Source organism: Netta rufina (assembly GCF_964035555.1).
Source record: "Netta rufina genome assembly, chromosome: 6".
Classification (NCBI taxonomy): Eukaryota; Metazoa; Chordata; class Aves; order Anseriformes; family Anatidae; genus Netta; species Netta rufina.
In genome coordinates this window covers 14,208,345-14,224,650 of record NC_140129.1, presented here as the reverse complement: position 1 = coordinate 14,224,650, position 16,306 = coordinate 14,208,345, and the positions used below count along the sequence as shown (strand labels likewise).

The 16,306-nt window shown below is 38.4% G+C and overlaps 1 protein-coding gene across 4 annotated transcripts in view; it reads left to right on the top strand.

Annotated features, from left to right (window-relative positions):
- The window catches only part of PARD3B (par-3 family cell polarity regulator beta), a 397,678-nt gene that overhangs the window by 98,475 nt on the left and 282,897 nt on the right, over positions 1 to 16,306 (top strand). The gene's annotated exons all lie outside the window — the stretch shown is intronic.

The window sequence follows — 16,306 nt, the reverse complement described above, 5'->3', positions numbered from 1 at the left end:
ATGCCAGACTGGCCAGCTTCTTTATTCCCCCTTTTACCTTCTAAATACTGAATCCATGTCATTGTGTTTGACAGCTTTCTGATTCCCCTGTCAGATGCAATTTGGTGCTAATCACGTTTTCTTTGCTTAGTGTCAATGATACAGGCCATGCATAATATTCCTGTATGTCCACTTATTTACTTGAAACACAGCTGAAATGTCTTGGGCATTAATCTGATAGAGCTACTACATTGAAATGCAAAAATGATGCTTGAGTAGTAAGATAATGCAGTGTGGCAGATGTGCAGTAGATAACACTGAGGCTAAACTACTGATCTTTACGCAGCTCTGATGCATTTTATTTGTTGGTTTTGCATACCTTTTCATAAAAAAAAGATTGTAATCAGTACTGGTTCATTAGAATGTTGTCATTTATAATTGAGGTCTCTGTGATCAAAATTTGAGAAGGTATTTATTCATTCTCTTCCCTCATTTTTAAATGCAGGCTATAAATTTATATGTATATATTTAAATTATAGGACACAATTGGTATATGCCTACCTTTAACGTGATTGTTCATATCTTTCATTTACTCGTGGTTTTGAATTTTTTTTTTTAACTTTTCTCCAGTACATCTCTGTGGTTTTCAAAGCTGTTAAGTGACTCTTGAATATTTCTGCGAGTTCTGCCAGTTACTGAAAGCTAGAGCATATACTGTAGGTGTTTATCTGTTAGTTCCCACAGAGATTGTTCTGCAGCACTTTTGCCTAAACTGAAGTGAAACTGTATTTTCTAATTTGTGTTTTCTCCAGTGACCTGTTAATGCTTTTTTTGTGTTTTGAAATCCCTCTCATACAGCAAAGAAAAGTGACTGTTTCTAGAGGATTTGAAGACCTTGAAACTTAAGTCCCCATAGCACATGTAAAGAATTTGGTCATGCATTTTTATTAGTATTTACTTATTGAATTATGCATTTTCTTTGGTTTCTGCATTTTTTTGCCCACTCTGAAACTGGTATCTACTGTTCTGCTACTTTATAGGAAGAGTGATGATGGGTTGCGAAAGACCTAACTGCTTTATAAAGGCTGTTGAAATTTGTTCCCTCTTTGTAAAAGTGCACTTAAGTCGGAGATTTGGGAAAGGATGTAGTGTTGATCTGTCACAAAACCGATGAATTTTGAGAAATATATATTTTAGGAAAAAATTCAGGCTATTTTATGCTTGTCAGCCATATAGATATTGAAGTGTTTTTTTTTTTTTTCTAACACCACCTTCTACATATGAGCCTTGCAGCTGAGTGTCTTTATTTTAGGATGTATATAGATGTCAGAGCTTCCGCAGCTGGAATTGGCAGTTCTGAATTTTCCATCTCTTGGTGTGAGAATTCTGTTCCCAAAGAAAGAAAAACTCCAGGCTGGAATCATGCTTTTTGGAGAGCACATGGATTGTGGTCAGTGATGCTCATAGGTCTCTCTAGACGTGACTGTTCGTTCTCTCAGTAAAGCATTTAATCAAATAATTGAAGCACAACTATCTAAGTATGCGTGGTGGGGTTTCTAATGGTATTTCTTAGAACAGTGCAGTTCTGTGTACTTTTAGGAAGTAGGTCGGTGTTCTTGAAAACTGAAGGTTCACCTGAAAACCTGAATGAAGTCTTCTGATTTCAAATACCTTTCTACTTGTGCAGCATCTGCTTGCTTGTGCATGCAGCAGACTGGATCATGATGTTGAAGTAACATTGTCTTCTTAAAAGAGCAGGCTAAAATTTTTTACTGCTCCTTGTAGCAGGGGTGCTGACAGTGGACCACAGGGAGGCTGCAGTGTATGTGATAGTTCCGTAGTGGACCTTCGCTTTAGAGATGTTTCACTGGTTTTGTGGGCAGTCACAGGTAAAGGATTTGATCTAGTGCATCACTTTGCCTATTTGTAAAATTAAGATAAGGATATTGTAAAGCACTTCAACTATTCATGGAAACTGTTGGTAAGAAGGAAAGGTAATTTATGGATATAGAACTAACCGGGGACTTGAGGTTTAATTGCCATGTTTGTCCTGGATATCCTGTACTATCTTGAATAAATAAAACTTAAACGTTAATTTCTGAAATAGGAATGGTAATTCTTTAATTCTTCAAAAGTGTTCATAAAATTTCTATGCTGTGTTGTTTTTTTTAGTTGGTTATTTTTGTGGCCTTCCTTTGTCACTGTCTTAGTTATCAAGTGTGCCATATTGATCACATTAAGTATGCTTGTTCTGTGTGGTTTGTCTGCTGGGGGTCTAGGATATAGCTGCTTTACTTAGTTTCAAGGAACTGCTTTGTAGGTGTTCTGTATTTTTTTAGTTGTTGAAATATAAAATGCATTTATATATATGCAGTATATTAAATATATGCATATATATACATTTAATGTCTCCCACTAATAATATGGAGAAAATCTCCATTTTTTTTGCATCGTTTGCAGTAAGAAACAATCTGAATAATAAAATTATCAAATGCTTCTTATTCTTGTCTGCTAGCAGATATTTTTTAATTCATGCTTCTTCTTAGGATGCTTCAAGTAGTATTTGTGTGCTTTAAATTTGATAGATTATCAGTTTACCATAGCATAAGAGACATCTGTATCTTTATGATGATAGTGGAACCGGAAGGAGGACTTGTAGCAGTTTTGTTTTTAAAAACATTTTATGTCTTGATTATAGGACAGTTCAATGTACTGCATAATATATAGTGAGTGTGGATATATAATATATATATAGTGAGTGTGGATATAAATTCTTTAATTTATTATGTTGCTGTTTAGCATTGGAGGATACTGAAAAGGTTCCAAAATAAGGTTGGAGACAGTATGTTCAGCCTTTAGCTTCTGTGCTGAGCCCCCCAGCAGTGATGATGAACTGGGGATGTGAGCAGTTGTGAGGGAATCATGTGAAGTGCCAGGCTTCTCAGAGGGGCTCGCACTGGTCAGCAGCCTCTACATTTGTAAGATTTGGAAGAAGGTTCCAGTGATGCAGGGGAATCTCCCTTGGTCAGAGACAAAGATGATGTAATTATTATTATTATTTATCTATTTATTTATTTTTACAAATTTCCAAGGAAATATTAGTTGAGTCACTTTCTGAATATTGGTAAACCTGCTTGGATGTACAGTGCATCTTGAACCAATTCCAGTGATGTTTGAGGGAGACTTATAGACAAATCGAGTTTGTTGACACATTCAAGATGAAGTAATGTAACGCTAGACTCCTGCAGGGACCGGGTCTGTGACTATAACAGTGAGGTGTTGTGAATTGATGGGATTTCTGTTTACGTAGTGCTCATTCAAGAATACGATGTGGATTTGTAAGAAAGAGAATGCAAGTCATATTGACAAATGTGTTTATCACACAGGATCTACCTTTCATTCATCCATGTTCAGCTAGGAGTGAAGTCACCACCGGGGAGGAAAAGTGCTGTTTGTCAGTAATTAAATCAGGTGGCATTGTCCCCCCCTGTGTGAAATGGCAGTATACTTGGACTATTCCCACAAACATGATCACATAGGTTTATATGCCATCGAGAAGCATGTACAGGATTGTTTTTGTAGTATAGGCACACCTGGGCAGAGACATGAGGATGCTCCAAGTCAGCTGAGGTGGCTGGGATTGCTCCTGCTGGCTTGGCCTTGCTGGAGCCTGATCTAGCTCCTCGCATGCACAAATGTGGTCCTCTTTATTTCTTTCTCTCAGAAGTATTATATTATGGTTTTAAAATGTGTTAAAGGAAACCATCTAGAGGCTTGCTGAAAGTGACTGCCAGGTTTTGGAGGCTTGCTAAAACTGCTGAGGTGTAGGGGTAGCTGTCAGGGGTATCCTACAGGAAGGGATGCCTACCTACCTGGTGCAAAGTGACATTTGGAACGGCGCATTTGGTGCTCTTGGATACAGAAGCTTTCAAAAAGGGACAGGTGTTTAATCACATCAGCAGTTGTTTCCTCTTTTGTTCACTTTTAATGCAGCTGCTAATGGATTTGTTCATTCCCCCCCCCCCCCCCAACATCAGTTAATGTGAGAATTAGTATCTGATAATGGGGACCAAGAAATTTTTGAATGTTAATGGCATTATGTGTGCTCCTTCTACCCCCTAAATTTGCATTCTAATAGGATTGGAATATTTTAATTGCATCAAAAAAAAACCACACCACACTACCCTTCTGTAAAGAGGATTGTGTGAGTAAACCCTCAGTGACGCACCTTTGGATAAGAAATTTGGTACACCAATTGAGTCCTGAGATCCTTTTTCTTAACTGGAGAGTGAACCAACTCAAGTCTAAGTGATTGTGAAGTAAACAAAAATATATTTAAAGTAATTGGATTTGAATTAAATATATTTCTACATTTATTAAAAAAAAACACATTGATTTTCAGTGATTGATCACGACTAAAATGTTGATGTGCAATTAAATATCTTTACATTAAATTTAACACTTTTTATGAAGAGAAAAATGCATTATATGCATATTTATGCAGTGATACTTAGCATACATTTATTCAGTCTTAATTTTTACATTTAGCTTAGGAAATGCTGAGTGACAGTTCTTATTTAGTAGAATATTAATTTCTTCATGGCTTGTGTCAAGCTAGTTTTAGAAATTGGAGTTCAATTAAAGCTGCAGAGAAATAAAATGAATTTTAGTTGAGAAAAAATGGGAAACATTCTGTATATGTATTGGAAAGAGTTTTAGCAAGAGTTGAGCATTTAAAGCTGTATTGAACAGAGGCAGTTTGTAGGTTATGCGTGATGGACTATATCGCTGATAGAGTAGATGAGACCAGCAGGAGTCTTTCAGGTGCTGGAGGTACTGGTGCTTAGCTCTTGCATTTAATTTTCTTCATGGGTTGTAAGAAATAAGACTAGCAGGCTTCCTTGCCCTTCAGTTCTCGTCTGATTTTTCATTTTGAACAAACTTACTGTTGAACTGAATAGCTTAGATAAACTGAGATGAAGAGAGTGCTCTGTGCCTAGAAGAGGCAGTGATGGCCGTCAGGAGCACGCCATTTTGTCTCCTCAGGAAGCTCAAGCTCCATGTAGTTTGCTCTAGGCTTTCTCCTCTTTGATAGCTTGAGCTTCCATAAAACAACAACAACAACAAAAAGGAATGTGCTACTTGTGAGCAATCCTGTGGGGGTTAGGGAGGGGCTGTGGAACCCTGCATTACCTTACCGATCGCACAGTAGCCTACCTCTCTCCATGCTGTACATTGCAGTTGAAGAGTAGACCAGAAACAATTAGTATAAATGATTATAATCCCGGGAGAGCAGAGTGGCGTGTCCAAAGATGAAAAGCCCTGCTGGGTCAGCAGAAGTTGTGGAGCTTCTTGCCAGCCTGAAAGCAGGGCAGGTGAGCAGAAGCTCAGAGGCTGGCAGGAGCTGCCCTCATGGCTGTGGTGATGTTGGCTTGGAGCCCAGGGAAGAGGATGGGGCTGCCCTCCTTGCCCCTTCCCTGTGCTCAAGGTCAAGAGGCCAAGGACTGGAAAGCACAGCTCTCCAAACGTTGTTTTGATTAAAAAGTGTGTAATTTTGCCAGGTAAACAATGCATGTAAGAAATGAGAGAGAAAAAATAGATTTTTACCACAGACTTGGCCCATCATGATGTGCTGTAATGTCGTTGCGTTTGACTTGTGCTAGGCTAACATAACTTAACACTAATTCTAACTTCAAATGCCATTGCGATTGGAAAAAAATAGTCATTTTCTATTCACCCCAGGTGATAAATTACCTCTGTTGTAATGTCCTGTGCAGAAGATACTTGGCAGATTGCCTCTGTCTCTGGGGAGCAGGCGGATTTCTGTTGTGGTCAGCTCCTCATCGTCCCCTTCAGGTGCCTGCCTGCAGCCCCACACCACGGGTCCCCTGTTCAGCTTGTAGACAGAAGATAAAACAGTGAGAGAAGGGACAAGGGAGTGGCTTTTTTTTTTTTTTTTTTTTTTTTTTCCCTCTTAAACCTTTCTTGTTCCAATTTGTGTCAGAATGGAGAGTGGGCACCCTGGGGTTTGCCAGCTGTGGCTCCCCTTCATCACTGCAGTCTGTGTGGTTTGTTTGCTTTGTAGCATCTTGGGCATCCAGATCTTTAAATTAAGAGTGAAGTTATTTTGGAGACCTTCCTAAATGGCAGTGTCAAGTTCTGCAGTGTGTGTGCCTGCTGAATTACTAATAGAAATCTATTTGACTTACACTGGGTAGGAACCCAGGAGACTTGATTTCAGTTAAGTGTGAAAAAACACTCTTGGTCTCTTAGAAAGAAAATAATTTGACTGGAGGATAAGGATTCAAGGCAGCATGAATGTGTGTTATCTTGTCTGGAACTTTGTGGACTTTCTTCCCCCTCGGGTTTTGGAAAGCCCTGGAAGCCTTGAAGAGAAGTGTGCTGTTACAGAGGTACTGCTTGCTTGCAGAGTGCTGGAGCTGCAGAAGAAATGAAAACCGTACCTGCAGAGGAGCTGATTCAGTGGGCCACGGATGTCCCTCTCTTAATAGGGTATCATTGTTTTTTACTGGAAGGGAATAAATGTGTTCAAAAATCCTCCATAAATGTTGAGAAAGAATAGAATCAACAGTTCTGTTAGCTTTTTTTTTTGCCAACCTCAGGGTTCACGTGTTTCAGACCATTAGAGTAACGGCAGGTAACTAGGCAATGTGGCAGTGAGAAAGGCAAATGTAATTCTGTGATGAATCCATAACAGAACTAATAACAAAGCTTGGAAAACACAAATTCCCTTTTGAGGGGCCTGGTGAGAACCTTCATGCAAATGGGTAGAGGAATAGCCACATTTATTTTTCTGGGGAAGGCTAAAATACTTGGCTAGTCTTGTGGCTCCAGTTCTAATGGTTTTTCATGATATTCAAGATACTCAAAAATTCATGACACCTGAAACGCTTTGGGAGAATTTTCTGTTAGCTGAAAGGATTTTACTCCTCTCTCATTGCACTGTTTATTGAGTAGCTTAGCTTATTTTTGAAAGTGGAGCCTGGTATATCATTCAGTTTGAGATTTTTTTCATAAAAAATGCTTTGCTTTATGAATAGGTCCCTTTATCATTTGTAATGAAGAGTGGAAAATGAATGAACAAGCTTCTGTGAAAAATCACATTTGAAATTTCTGAGTAATGGTCTGAATAGTCTGAAGTCATTTATTCCCAAGACATATCACTGTTTTGCAGAATATTCAAACTGCTGAAATCAATACTCAACTATGCCCTGAGCATGAAGATGTTAAAACTGAAAACTTCAGATCACAAGAAAACAGTATTTAGGTTATTTCACCTAGTAATGTTAATTGAATTCAACTCTCTGGTAAAATTTGTTTTGTTTTTTAATTATCTAATAAAGAGTTTGTTTAACTAGTGTAGGTATGAAACCATGCTCAGTATTGTACACTGTATTCAGTATGATAGAGTTTCCTTTTATTTAACGGCTTGTCTTACAGGAGATGGTCTCAGCAAGAAAAGCTTAGATAATTTTATTCATTGTTGGGAGGTCAGACTTTACTCAGGCTATTTATAGTTAAATTCACAAAACTCTTCATCAAATACATGTTTAACAGTATGCTTAACAGGGCATTAAAATTCAGCCTTGGAAGTGAGGAACATGTCGAAATCCATTTGGTGAACAATTATAATGTCATGTACGGAAAGTATGTTTTGGTTTTATATTTTGGATCCTGTATTGCTGTGGAAGGACAAGAACATTCCTAGTGCTGTAATTTTTTGAATGGTGGTTATCTTTTCTTATGTATTTTGTTTAAATAGCCTGTGTTAGTATTTGAATAGCAAGTACCAATGTGTAGATAGTAGAAAGGGGTGTGTGTGTATATATATAATATATATATATATATATCTGAAATTATGTCTGTTTGCAAGCATGGTTAGGTCCGAGGGATGTATAACATATAGGTATATATACATAGATGTTAATGACTTTGTAAATACGATTTTCTTGACAGCTGTGCTCTGAATTTTGAGTTGGAAAACCTTGAAATAGTATGTTAAATTTTGCTGTGAATCTTGAACATGATGTCAGCATTTAATTTGTTTACGAAGAAATTAAGAAACTTAACTATGAAATTATGCTGTGGGCAGCTAATGCTTGGGTAAAAAATGACTGAAATGTATAATATGTAGATCATTCTTTTAAGGAGTATAATGAGCAAGGCAGCAGTAGGATGTCTGTTATGAACTGATTGCTGAAATGAGTAATTGTCACTGAAGGGTTTTTTGTTATTGCCAGAGCTGTGACTGTCTCTGGAAATTTTACTTTTAGTTTCATTGTTTTCACAGTAATGGTGCATTAAGATGTCAAGTCAAAATATTTTTTCTAGTCCTTCTGTTCGGATGGTTCATTTGAGAACATATATTTTTGGAACTGCAGTGTTTGGAACCACCACACTTCTTTTAAAGTTTCGGAATGTTTCACAATTTTGTGTTTTATTGATCTTCTGAGAGAGCATAACTTTTATAGAAGGCTTATTCTTTGGTTGTGGTAGACTTAAACTGGTTTGCCTGTAAAAATTAATAAATAAAATAGAAAAACAGTTATTTTGAGTGAAAGTGGTTGACCTCGCAGTATTTTTTAATGAGTGTGGTAACGCAAAGCATGTGAACTAGCCAGTTGTTACATAAATTCCAAGGATTTCCATGATGTTCCTGTTGCGCTTACATTAAACTACTCTTTTCTTCCTTCTTCTGTTTGTTTTCCCTTTTCCTCTTAGATGTTAGACATAAAAGTGCCATGACGTTTACGAGCTCATTGTAGGGACGTGGTTGCTCTAGGTCAAGGTCAGCTGCAATACACTGCTGCTGCTCAAGCATGTGGGGTCATGACTCTTAGAAAAATGAGGTCACTGCACGAATGGCAAAATTTTATTTTTTTTCAGAAGAGCGTGTATGTGTTATTACAGTGCACTAGAAACCCCCTGGGACTACTGTTTGACAGGATTAATAACAACAAACCAGTAGAGACTGATAGCATTAGTTTATCATTACAGGCAGACCTTTCCTCATCAAGGTGACAACCAGTTTTGTAAGCTTACTTTTGCCTTTCTGGAGCCTGACACGTAAACTGTCAGAGGCAGGGCAAATAATGCAGTCTAACTAAACTAGGCATCAGTAAGAATAGGACTCTTGGCAGTTGTAAATACCGAAATGTTTTTCTGCACAGACAGAAACACAGTGTGAGAACTGTATGACGTGTGGCAACATCCCAAGATTTATCAAGCCTGTCTATACTAACGAAAGTCATCGTGTGTGTTGTGCTGTACAGATGGTTTTACACTTTCTGATTTGTTTCACAATTCAAGTATTTTGTGCTTTTTTTTTTTACTCCCAAAGTTCCATTTGCCCATCCCGTAGTGTCCTCTAAAAAGATCAAAGCCGTTTAAAAACAAATTGCTAATTTGTATGCTGTCATTAAGTAACTGTGGCTGAAGCAGAAATTCTTAATTTTTAAACTAATTGATTTCATGGAAGTGACTCGGGTTTAATGGCAAGTGTCATATCTGTAGACAGAAAGCAGGTTTGCAGAAGGGCCTGCACCTAGTAGCCCAGGTGAAAAATAAGCTGAGCAGGAGTCAGCAGCATGTTTTTGCAGCTACGAAGGCTACATACATATTTAGTAGGCTAGCAGAGGTGTAGCCGTCAAGTTGAGGAAAGCAGTTCTACTCTATTCAGTACTTGAGACAACAGCGAGGTGGTTGTGTCTGTTTTGTTCTCCTTTGGGCAAGGGAAACACCGGCTTGCTGGAGCGAGCTCAGCATCAGGCCACCAGTGCAGTCTGGGACTGGAACGTATGGCATGTGGGGAGAGGGCGAATGAACAAATTGGGAGCATTTTCTTGCTGTCTACAGCTGGTTCACTGTCTGTAGGGAAGACTCCACCTCACCTTTTTTGAAAGTCCACAGTAAGAAGACAAGGTAATGGGTGTGAAGTTGCCATGAAGGAGACTGATTAAGTATGAGAAACATTTCTGTCTCATGAGTGTTCAAGCACCACAACAAATTGTCCAAAGAATTGAGAGCTCTGTACTTGGAGATGTGCGGAAGAGAGTTGGGCAAGACCCTGAGCAAACTGAGCCAACTTTTAAGTTTGCGCTAAATCATAGCATGGCCCTACTTCCACTGGAAAAATGGACCAGGTGATTTCCAGAGGTCCTTTCCAACCTAAATTGCTCTGTTTGTCCCACTCACTAGAGTGGAATTTAGAAAAAATATCACAGTTCAAGTGCTTATTTACAAATACAGAAATACAGTCTTTAATAGTAGTTACTACATTTTATAGCACTATTTTAAATGGACTCTCCAAAATTAGCTAGTCCTCTGTAAAGTCTGTACAGGTGAAGGTAGCCAGCTTCAAGGTAACCAGGGAGGAACTAATCAGTTGTGAATTTTCAAGTCCTCATTCCATTTGCTTTTTGCTTGGATAGAGGAGGAATGAAAACAAAGGGCATTTGTTATCTAGCAAAACTCAGAAGCTATTTCACATGAAAACATAATGAGTATGACAGGCTACAAATAGCACTGAACATGAATCTTTTACAGAAGAAAGGAGAAACGTCCTTTGGTGTATTTACTTCAATCAACCCTAATAAGGCTTGTTTTATGTGTTTTATGCATCCGCCATCATAATTATAAATCCTTGACATTTTAGCACTAGCATTTATATCTGCCAGGGAAGCTACCCAGAGTCAACCCTCAAGGAATGTCTGTATTGTTACTATGGATCTCCGTAACAGCTCTCAAGTAGCTACTAAGTGGCTTAAAAAATTACATCTCAGTCATGCTTGAAGGGCTCATCAAACTTTGCCACAAATATCAATGTTAAGTACCCAATCAGCGGCATTGTTTGGAGTGCAGCCACGTGGCCCACGGAGGGGTAGGTTGGACAGGAAGAAGAAAGTGGGTAAGGTCTCATCAATCAGGTAGATGTTCTGCTGTGACCTTTCAAAAAAAAAAAAAAAAAAAAAAAGGAAAAAGCACACAAAAAAAACACTGCCTGTTCAGCTACATTGGAATTCCAGAAGATGAGGATATCTTTCAATTTGATCACACACATGCACAAAAAAACCACCAGCTAGACTTCCTGAAAAGCATGCACGGATGGGTTTTCTCAGGCATGATAACTTAATACAGTTTTTCTAACCTTTCCAGACTAGTTGAGGACCTTCCCAAAATAACCATAAATAGCAATGATAGTAAACAAGAAATTACAACAGGCTGTTAAAGAAACTCTTGCAAATTGTGTAGAGCAGAGCCTCCCGGTGTTTGCACCGTGTGCAGTAGGATTCTGTTCTGGCGACGTATAGATGATACTGAAAGAAATCTGGACAGAAGGAGTAGGAAAAGTGTCAGGTGGTCTCTGGAAAGAGACTTTGGTGTATATAGTTCTGGCATGTAGGTAAACAAGATGGGATAATCACCATAGCTTTCCTGTAACGTATCTATAATTTGTTTTCATACGTAGGTGTGAAGGAAGGCTGCCATATGGTGTGTACATGGGTATTTTTCTTTGACAGCCTTTATTTTAAGTTAAAGGAATTCCAAGACATTCTATTTTGCAAGAATACCATTTCAAATACTTATCAGCATATGCCAGAAGAATACCTTGAAAGAACATTGAAGAAAGGCTGTAGAGCTCCAGGAAAGTTTTTAAATTGAAAAAATTAAATAACACTTTTATCCATTTTTGAGGTACCCTGATTACCTTAGTTCTGTCTGTTGTACCATTACTAGACTTTAATCTTTTAACCATTTGAACAGAAGTCTTTCATAAGTAATATATAAAATCTAATTTTACGTTAATGAATTTGTGGAACTCTGTGGAAACTGTCTCCACAGTGCCTTTCTGAAGTTTTTTGTTCACATGGATCTCGTCTTTAGCTAAAGTGTTCTTGTCACCTTGAAGGGTTACTCGGAAGGTAGAAGTCTATCTGTGAGGGAGAACAGCTCCTTTAAAGAACCACAGAAACATCGGTCCTTCTGTAGTGCTCCAGTGTCACGATGCACACATACACATTACACGGGTGTGCTCTCCACAGCATCCATCGCTGTAGAGCGAGACAGCCAGGTGCAGCTACCGCGGCCTTGTGGCCTGCGATGGGTCGAGGAGACAGCCACGTGTTGACAGGAGCTTGCTTTGCGTGGCTGGCAGAGCTGCTTTTCTTCATGGTTTGGTTCCCTGAGCTGACTCCCCGTGGGCCCAGAAAGTGTCCCTATTTGTGCAAAGGGGTGGCAGGAGGCAGCGGGTGGTGAAGGAGGCAAGGTGAGCCAGCACGGCCTCTACAAAGAGGTAGGATCTTGAACTTAAGATGGCCTCTGGGAAGAGGTAACTTTGCCTTCATCATGTTGCTGCTGGTGCTTGAATGTCTTTGGGGGCAGGAAGTTGACTGACCTGGCCAAACACACAACCTTGTTGAAAGAAATGAAGGAAGAATTAAAAATAAATAAAGGGAGGGTGAGAGGAGGGAAGAATCCCTTCTCCTTTCTGCGTTGGCCATATGGAGGCTGTTTTCAGCTGCTGTCAGCTGCAGCCTGCCTCCATCTGTGTGTGTCTGGTGGCTTGCAGGTGCAAACACCTCTGATCTTTTTATTTTTATTTTGAATTTGTGTTTGCTGGCATCAACATGGTACATATAGAAACACCTTGTGTCTTTCTCTTTGTTGTATATGTGCAGGGATATATACGTAATTAAATCCTAGAGATCCCAAATTCAGGGGTCAGAGCGTAAGGTAACATGGTACTGTGATGAACTTAATTTTCTGCTGTGGCTTGAGCCATCATTTCTCTTTATGTCATGAAGCTTAGTGAAATGGTTGCTGAGCTGTTAATTCACCCCCCTCTGAACGGTTCTTTTGTGGAGATGAGTGCTCTGTGTGAGAAGTCTTTATTAATTGACAAAAAAAAAATAGATTTTTTTCAACATCATTTTATAAGTATCTAATTATCACTCCCATAGGAGTACTGGCTGTCAGAAGTATAGATACAGTTTAAAAAAAAATATTAAATACAGTTTTTTTTTCTTTTAAATGAGAATTGAGGTCATGAAGTAGCAGTATCAGGGTGGTTAACAAACATGCCTTGAACAAATGGGCAATTTTACTGGCTTTCCTTGTACATAGCGAGAGAAGAAATAGAATCTATGAGTATAGAGAAACTGAGGAAAAGTTTCCATCCAACTTACATGAAAAATTCTGTACGTGTTGAGCATTTAACTCTTCCTGGTGCTTTTGAATGCATTATTCTAGCTATTGAAAGTTGTATCTCATCAGTCACATACTGGTGCTAGCTTATGACTGGGAACTTGTCTTAGCGATTTTATCCTGACAGTAATTGAAAGCTGATTAATTTAATTGCAAGCAAGTTTTTATTTTATCCCTTTTTTCCTAGAACTTCGCGTACGCATGTAGTGTTTGGGATAGGAGCGGAAATAGCATTGTCTGTTTTGTAATTCAGCACAGAAAAGCTGGTAAAATACACACTTTTTAACCTTATTAACAGTAATCTAGCTGTCAAAAGTGTAGTTTGAAAAGCGGAATAATTACAAAACCTTTTATTTAAAATGGTGCATAGGGCAAGGGAAAGCCAGTTGTTTCAGGCCTACCAGGTAAGCGCTGTAAGGCAAGGTTTGTCAAGTTGTGCGCAGTTCTCTGCATGGCTGCCCGTGTGCGCGGCGTGTGACCAGTGCCAACATTTCATCTCCCAGAGAGCTTTAAATGCAATGTTGCATCAGTTCTCTGCCTCCCAGTGGGCAGCGGTACCCCTGTGTCAAACAGGCTGCTGCTTTGTATTCGGACCCCTTCGCTCAGGAACATAATTTTCCTCCTTGCGTATTTACCCACTTTTTTTTTTTTAATAGGAGAGTTGATCTTAACTGAATGTGAGTGTTGCTCTGTGTGTTTGGGAATAAAGTCATTTGTTTTTTTACATAATTTTCTTATACTTTTCTTCAAGTTTCCTAATTGGAATATCAATAAAATATTGAAAGAGCAGTGCCATAGGACACAATTCAAAATTAGAATTTGGCTTTACTAAATTGCATTGTGATAAGTTTGCCATGCTTAGGTTTAATGAAAATGCTAAGAAAATAGCGCCATTCGCTATTGCTACCTTATGTTGTGGCAATGTCAATATAAGTAGGAAGGAGTTCAATAACCAAAAATGACAGAAGTGTTAATTTCAATAATTTATTACCTATGTAGCTGGCAGGTTGTAGAAGTCTAACTCCTTTTAATAGATGTTATAGCAATATGCAAAAAAATACTTGAACTGTACAGAAATATATAGATATCTTCGACTGTAAAAATTGGTATGTTCTTTAAATAAACTATTTAAAAAGATAACAGATGCTGAAGTACAGCAAGCATATAAAACCACAACAGAGGATGTGCATAACTTCTGCAGTTCACAAATGTCTAGAGTACTATCTCAATTTGTGTCAAGAAAAATCAGCTGGCCTACTGAACTCTCAATATTTGTAAATATTGAACTTATATTGCAAATAACGTTATGACAGATTTGTGGGAGACTTCTTAATGCCTCCCAAAGTTCTTTGCTTTGGGAGGGGTTTACAGTCTATTCCAATGAACAAATTTTCCATACTGGAAACAAGAAGTCAATTACAACAATTATTTTTGAATAGCTGATTTACATAACTTTAATTGTATTTATTTCATTTGAAAGACTAAGGCTGATATTTGTAATGGTTTGATTGATTAGTGGTATATTCATACTGTTAGGATTGCTACTGGTAAGGTTCTCCTGCAGCTGTGGTCTTGAGTAGTTCTCTCCTGAATAAACATTTTAGAAAACAAATGGCAGTTTTATTTCCTTGGTGAGGAAAGATGTCAGATCTTTGTTACCACTACATTCAGTACTTACAGTATCTCCTTTCCTCACTCTGTTTAAGTCTAGTTGCAATAATTAATTAATGGTGTGTTCCATACCATTAAGAAATGTTTTCTTTTTTTTTTTTTAATCTGTCAAAATAGTGCCTGTCTGTGCACTACAGTCACTTGAGGAATGGCAGCAGTAAGAAGCGCTGATGGGCTTCCATAACAGCAGTAACATGGATAGTCATTTTAATAACAAACAAGAGGTACCATGGGTTTTTTTGCCATGGTCACTTGGCGTCTGGGTCCAAATGTGCTATTTTGGCTATATGTAGTTGTGAGACGTAGAGATGGTGTAGTGGTGAATGTGGTGTGAATACCTGGGTGGTTTCCTTGTAATGCAGTAAAAAAGTACAAGGAGTGTAGTCTTTGGTACTGAAATTAATGTTTCCCATAAGCTTTGGACAAATAAAAACTAAATTGTGTGCTCTAAGAGCTATTTGTTTGGCTGTGGAAAGGAAACAGCTTCCATATGAAAAAGGAGAACCAGTTTTCTACCTAATAATTTAAGGGGTTCTGTGCGCCTCTGAAATATGCATTGGTAAATATGAGCTGACACATTTCTAGCAACCAAATTATAAATGAGAGAAAGACCTGAAAATGTCAGTTTCTTCCTTAGAAGCATCCTTCCTTCAGGATTTTTGTTTGCATTTTTTCGTTTCCTTTCCCTCTCATACATTCATTTCTTCCCTTAGGCAAATGAGGTCCTTTAAATGTTTGTCTCTTTGTTTCGGTATGCTGCTTATCACAGGATATAATTTTTGACACATGTCTTGGAAGTGTCAAAGGAGATTTGATCTACTAATATTTTTATAGAGAGAGTGTGTATGCGGCCCTTAAAATAACAGAGAGAGAGAGGCAGCATGGTTAAATCAATCCTTTAGACTTTGTTTCTATATGTGTCTTGACATTGCATAACCAGGTGTACTAGCTAAATAAAACTTTTTTAGTCCTAAGGAGTTCAGAAAAAGCAAAACAAATGGATATCTGAAGGTAAAGATAACTTGTACGTGCTTACTAGGCAAAGCACTTGTTGTCATATGTCAGGAAAGTTGTGCCACATAAGGCATTGGGCAGGAAAAGTGCTGCTGCAGTCATCTCCTGCCCTCCTGGAGGGGGCTCTGGGCTGTCAAGTGTCTCGTTGACTGGGAGCAGCCAGTCTTGTAATTTGTGTAGGTTCATTGGGAAGTCATCCTTTTGTCTTTTAGCCAGCTCCTGGAACTATAACGGCAACAGCAAGCACGCTTGTCTGAGTCACTTGTTGCTGAATCTATCTGTATCTAATATACATTATCTGATGACGTTGTATTAGTAGGGATAAAGACAAAAGTCCTTGTAGGCCAGCCTAGCTGGGGAAAAATGATTCTGGTGTTTTTCATCATTTTCACACCATCATTAATGTGAGTTTGGATAG